We start from the raw sequence: 6,211 nt of genomic DNA on the forward strand, positions 1-6,211 counted from the left end.
AATTGTTCCCTTGCAATTAGTGTTGAGGCTTTTGCCATGGGTGATGGCCCGGACCTTGATAATTTTGTCTTTGATAACCCCCTTGCGAGTTGTTGACATAATTAGCATCTTCATAATGTTGTTTCCTATCTTGGTACATCCCTTCAGGGACTTGATACATCCCCTTTGGATGAGGTGGTAACTCCTCAACAACATTTACCCCTTGTGCATCCTTTGCTGCCAACTTCTTTGATAATAGATCCACCGTGGTTTGCAATTGAGCAAAGACATGATCTCTCTCATGGTTTTATTTTGCAACAACAGCTAGTGATGGACTACCATAAAAGAGACTATTACTATCAGTTGAATGCCAAACTTGATTGTGGGTGGTGAGTTTATCAAGCAAACAGGTGATGTTAATAAATGACTTGTCCATGAAGCATCCTCCCACAGCAGTATTGACAGCAATCTGATTCATTGTATCTAAGCCCTTATAGAATTTCTCGGTGATAATAGCATCCGGAAACCCGTGAGTTGGAGATTGAGCTAGATAGCACTTGAACCGCTCCCATGCCGAATATAATTGTTCCCCCGGGAGCTGTTTGAACTCAAAGATCTTATCTCGAAGTTCAGCCTTTTTGCTCGGTGGGAACCACTTCTTCAGAAATGTATTGGCTAGCTCGCTCCAGGTATGAATAGAATTGCTGGGAAGCTTTTTATACCATTCCCTTGCTTGGCCAGCCAAGGAATATTTGAAGATCCGTAACTGAAGTGCATCAGCAAAAACAACACCTTGGGATTGTTGAGCACACACGTACAGGAAGTTCTTCCAATGTCGGTGTGGACAATTCTCCGAAGAATTTCAGAAATAACCTTCAAGTTTCAGCAGCTGATAGATAGAACTATCAATTTTGAAAGTAGCATTTCCAATCCTAGGAGGGACCACAGCAGAAGCATAATCAGCTTCATTGATGAATTCTGCAAATATATTCTCATCTTCATCCTGTTCTGGTGCAGGTGGGTTCACTTGGAGTCCACCTTGGTTTCCTTGATTTCGATTCTGTCTTCCTGCCATGTTCAGCTGGTTCACCACAACAGCAAACAAGGTGTGATGGAATAGAAAAAGTTTTAAAGAAGAATACGCAACAATCAGTAATTTCAAAACTGTATTCCCCGGCAACGGCGCCAAAATTTGATAAAATCAAATTACACCTATTAGTGGCGTAAAGCGATCGTTGTCAAATATAATAACCCAAACAAGGTTAGGGTCGAATCCCACAGGGAATATGGAGAGAAAAGGGTACTAATTGTATACGATACTAGTCTTTAAAGGCTTTAATCCGATTCTGAATAGTTTGAAATATTTGTTGTGTAATGTAATTGAATACTTTGACTTGAATTGTACTTAATGCGAGAGAGAGACTAAGGTTGTGTTCCCTACTTTGATTAGATATTATGCTTTAGGTTTCAATGTGATATACTTCTAATGGTTGTTCTAAGAGTATGCACTTGATCTCTTAAGGACTTCCTAATGTTTCCCAACAGTTAGGCCGTATTTCCTCTTTATGATTGTTCCAAATGTAAAAGAGTTGAACTCGAAGAGCGACCAATAATGCCAATTAGACTTGTTCTTATCCCTAAGTTAGTCTATTAAACGAGGGTTAACGCCCCGAGTCATTGATATTCAATCTTACCAATACCAACTCTCTTTCCCAAGAAGAGTTAGTATAATGGCTTAGGCTAATGCTTGCTATCATTACCCAACGCTAACGCACAAAGATAGAATAAATACCAACAACCATTATGCATCTATCAATAGTAGAAACCCCATCACATAATACCCATCATGGGGTCCACAACCTTAGAATTAAAATTAGCTACTCATCATTTTGGTTAACAAAGAAAGCTTAAAAGTAAACATAATATACTTACAATGCTAATACAATATGGAATGAATGTTAAGTTGGTGCTTTAAGTGCTCCAACCACTTCACAAATATCCAAGGCATAAAGTTAATGCTCTAAAAAAATCAGAATGAATGTTAAAAACCTAACTTTAAGTATTTATAGGGCCAAAAATCGCGCCAAAGTTCTGGACAAAAACACCCTTTCGCGGCATCATTACGGACCGCAACACAGGTTACGGTCCGTCCTTTGTCAGCTTGATATAGGTCAACCATTACGGCTTCTTGCGACGGACCGTAACACAGGTTACGGTCCGTATCTTCCAGCGAATCATGGCTTCAGTGTTCAGTGGCCAATGCGTTACGCCATGATGTTACGCCCCGTAACCTGCGTTACAGACCGTCCTTCTGGGCGTAACATATGACACTACTTAGGCTTCTTACTGGAAATTTCCTTCAGCTTACGGCACATGTTACGGCCCGTAACATGAGTTACGGACCGTCCTTTATAGCGGCACGTATCTGTATCTTTCTCTCTGGTACGAATCACGTTACGGTCTGTAACTCGAGTTACGGACCGTCCTTTTGCTTCAAGTTGTCCGTTTTTCAGCATTTCTTATCATTTCCGTTCCTTAGTCAACCAACCCTACAAAACACCAAAATAACATAAGAAACGATGTAAAAACACTTAAACAAGCAACACTTCTAGTGAAAGAGACGTAAAATGTGCCGAAATTCATGGCACATCAGTTGGCCGTTCGGTTCAAAAGTCTAACAGTCGCTAGCCCAAAGATCCATTCTACAATCGAAAAAAGGGCCAAATATACCCCTGTACTATCGGAAAAGGGTTAAATATGTTATATCCCGTACTTTTGCGCATTTGAAAAATTTGAAATAATTGGGACTTGCGAGAAATAAGGCTATGTTTTATTTTATTTACTACACATGTGATGTTCATGAAAAATGTTGACGCGGAAATATGGAGGAATGTTAAGGGCAAAATCGAGAATTTTGGAAATTAGCTTCGGGAATTACAAAAATTAGCCACAACAAATTGGGCTCAAATAAATGGAAAAAAAAATTGCAATAAAGGCCCAAAATAGAGAGGGTGGCCGGCCATGGGGGGCAATAAATTGTCCCAAGCCCACATTAATTTCATCCATGTGATAAATAATAAAAAGGGGCATCAAGTCTTCATTTTTATGAAGTTTCAAGAACAATCAAGAACACAAAAGAATAAGAGAGCAAGGGGACGGCTAGAGCAAAAAAAAAAAAAAAATAGAGAAAAAAAATTTGGAGCCTTGATCTTTGGTTCAAAAATTCCTTTCACTTTGAATTCTTGCTAAGTGCAAGACTCTCTACAACATAGTATAATTATTTTGGCAAGAAAGTCACTTTAGTGGCAAGTGGAAGTTGAAGAGAAAAGGTAAGAATTTTATGTCCTTATTATGTTATGGAAGATATATACATGTTGTAGTATGTGGAAGTGAGTGAAAAGTATGAAACTTGTGTGTTGTGTGTGTGAATGTGTGTGGCCGTGGGGTGTGGTGTATGGAAGGGAATGAATTTATTTTGTTTAGCATCTTAATTATGTTGTTGTAGCCTTGTGATGAAAATGGAAGAATAATGGCTTAAGTTAGCATGAAAGAATTTGTTATAGAGTTGTTGTCGGAAAGCATGCGATTTTATTATAAATTATGTAATTGAGAAAATGAAGTTGTAAGATGTAAGTGGTGATTGTTGTAAGTGAAATTGGAAGATAAAAATGTATTGTGAATATTTATGTTGAAAATAGGAGGTTTTGGGTGGATTATGGTTTGGTGGAACTTTGGCATATTTTGTAGAATAATGTGAAATGTTTTTGAATTGTATTTGAATGGTTTTGAATTAGTGAATAAATATGAAAACATCGACATTAGTTTGAAAGTGTAAAGCTGGAGTAGAAGTTGCGGCATTATGTGTAAGGAAGGGTTATTTATGTTGGAATGCGTTTTGTAGTTATTGTGAATGTTGTTGGTATTGCTGTTGGTGTTGTTGTTGTATTTCTGGCCGAGTTAAATTCTCGGGGATGGCGCATTTACAGGGGAAATGCTGCCGAAATTTCTATAGATAAGTATCACTCTAAGATTCAGCTTTTAAAGACTTTAATTAATGTTTGGTAAATGTGACCATTTGTAGATTTTGGAGAGTTTGGGATTTGAATTTGGAGTAGCGTAAGAAGCGGAAAAGGTATGTAAAGCTGTACCCTTCCTTCTTTTGGCATGTCTTAGACCTAATAGGTTTGGATACGAGCTTCGGGGATGATTCTATTCCTAGAAATCTAAGTTTGAATTTGCCCCTTTTTCATTCAATAGAATTGAACTAAGTTCTTCATAACTTGTTGAAACAAGTGTCTAAGCATCTATGACTTGCCAGATGGAACCGAACTACACTAAAACTATCATAAGTGACCCTATAAAATTTAATGCACGTGAGTTGTGTACGCCACCTCTGTTGACCCGAGGTGGGCCCACTATTCCCGACTCCTCCCCTATTGTTCTGTCTGACTCATTTCCGTACGATAAGTAAGGGAAATTTTTGGTTATCGTTCCAACTACTAGTAATAGTTATTTTAACTACTCCGAGGTTGTTATGAGTCGCATGCCTTCTCTAACACTAGTATTCCGCTACAAGTATTCTGATATAAGTAGTTTGATGTAAGTGTTCCGACATAAGCATTCTGATATGAATATTTTGACATAAGTATTCTGATATGAATATTTTGATATGAATATTCTGATATGGATATTTTGGTATAGGTATTCTGACATGAGTAGTTAATACAAGTATGTCGATATAAGTATTCTGACAAAAGTATGCTATGTGACAAATCCGTTATAACTATTCTGATAATACGTTCGATCATTCCATTGAGTCTTGATTTATGTGCATTAGTTTCTCACTATTCTGCTCGTGCATATGCCATGACTTCCTTCGCCGAGTCCCGGGCCGGTTTATATCATGCGCGCGGTTTTCGAGTTCCTCACTTGAGGGCCGGGCACCGTATATGAATTCCGAAGTTAGATGTGTTATGGAGTTAGATGTGTTCTGGTTCGCCGAACCACATATGATCTGTTACTATGATATGATATGATGATTTGTGTGTCAGAGATTGGAGCAATACTTCTGGAGTTAGATGTGTGTGGCGCCGAGGGCAGGGCGGCGCCACGTTTTCCCCGGGTCCTGCAAAGGACCGGATACCGTTCTTGGTATGCATGGTCTATGGTTCCAGTAAGTTGTTTGGTTACTTTGCATTTCGTGCTCACTTTCTGTACCTGTGTTCTGTACTTCATTTCTGCTTATGATTTTATTCACAGTATTATGTGCTTTGCATACTCAGTACATATTCCGTACTGACCCCCTGTTCTTCGGGGGCTGCGTTACATGCCCGCAGGTACAGACGATCGTTTTGGTGATCCGCCAGCGTAGGACATCTCTCCAGCGGTTAAAGTGCTCTTTTGTTCGGAGCCATATTTTGGGTATATATTCTATCGTTGTACATATGTTTATCTGTTCAGGGGTACGGCGGGGCCCTGTCCCGTCATGTGATTTTGTTATGTTTGTTAGAGGCCTGTAGACATAATTGTGGGTCATGGTTGGTTGGTCTGGTCTGAAATCTGTGCCTTAAGCGGCCCGTTTGCTACGATGGCCTAAGTGGCCTATATGTTTGCATAGGTTTGTATGTTCGAGCGATGTACATCCCGCCTGCCTACGGATTTTGAGATGATGTGTTTGATATGTTTGATATACGTGGCCGCTTAAGACGACGTTTGTCCTCTGTATCTATATGAATTAACGTATGCTAAAATATAATTGTTTGGGTATGTTATTCCGGTAAGCGAGTGCGTTTATGAGTGCCCAGTTAGGACACTAGTCATGGCCCACGGGGTTGGGTCGTGACAAAATATACCCCTCATTAGAATTTGGGTCAAAATATACCCCTATCGTTATACTTTAGGCACAAATATACCCCTCCACAGTTAAAGTTGACCAATGTGAACTTCTAATCCCACGTGGCATTAATATTTTAATGAGGTGGATGCCACGTGGCATACCACCTCACTAACCCTTTTACTACCCACCCCTACCCCCACCCCCACCCCCTTCCACATCTGTGTATCTAACCTCCATATGGATTTTTCCGTTCTCCATAAACTAAAAAGAAACATCCTAAGAAATGCGAAAAATATTAGTAGGGACTTCAGAATGATCCACCGTCACCATCGTTCTAAAGTGATCGCTTGAAAGGAAACGACCAAAATGGTATCCTCTAATGTACTAAGGAATGCC

General features: G+C 39.5%; 1 non-coding gene across 1 annotated transcript; it reads left to right on the forward strand.

The window, feature by feature from the left end:
* Positions 1-503: 503 nt before the first annotated feature.
* On the forward strand, positions 504-609 carry LOC132634480 (small nucleolar RNA R71). The gene has a single exon (XR_009580199.1). It is a non-coding gene; the product is annotated as a small nucleolar RNA R71 (small nucleolar RNA).
* The last annotated feature ends 5,602 nt before the right edge of the window (positions 610-6,211 follow it).

This window comes from Lycium barbarum, chromosome 3 (assembly GCF_019175385.1).
Source record: "Lycium barbarum isolate Lr01 chromosome 3, ASM1917538v2, whole genome shotgun sequence".
NCBI lineage: Eukaryota > Viridiplantae > Streptophyta > Magnoliopsida > Solanales > Solanaceae > Lycium > Lycium barbarum.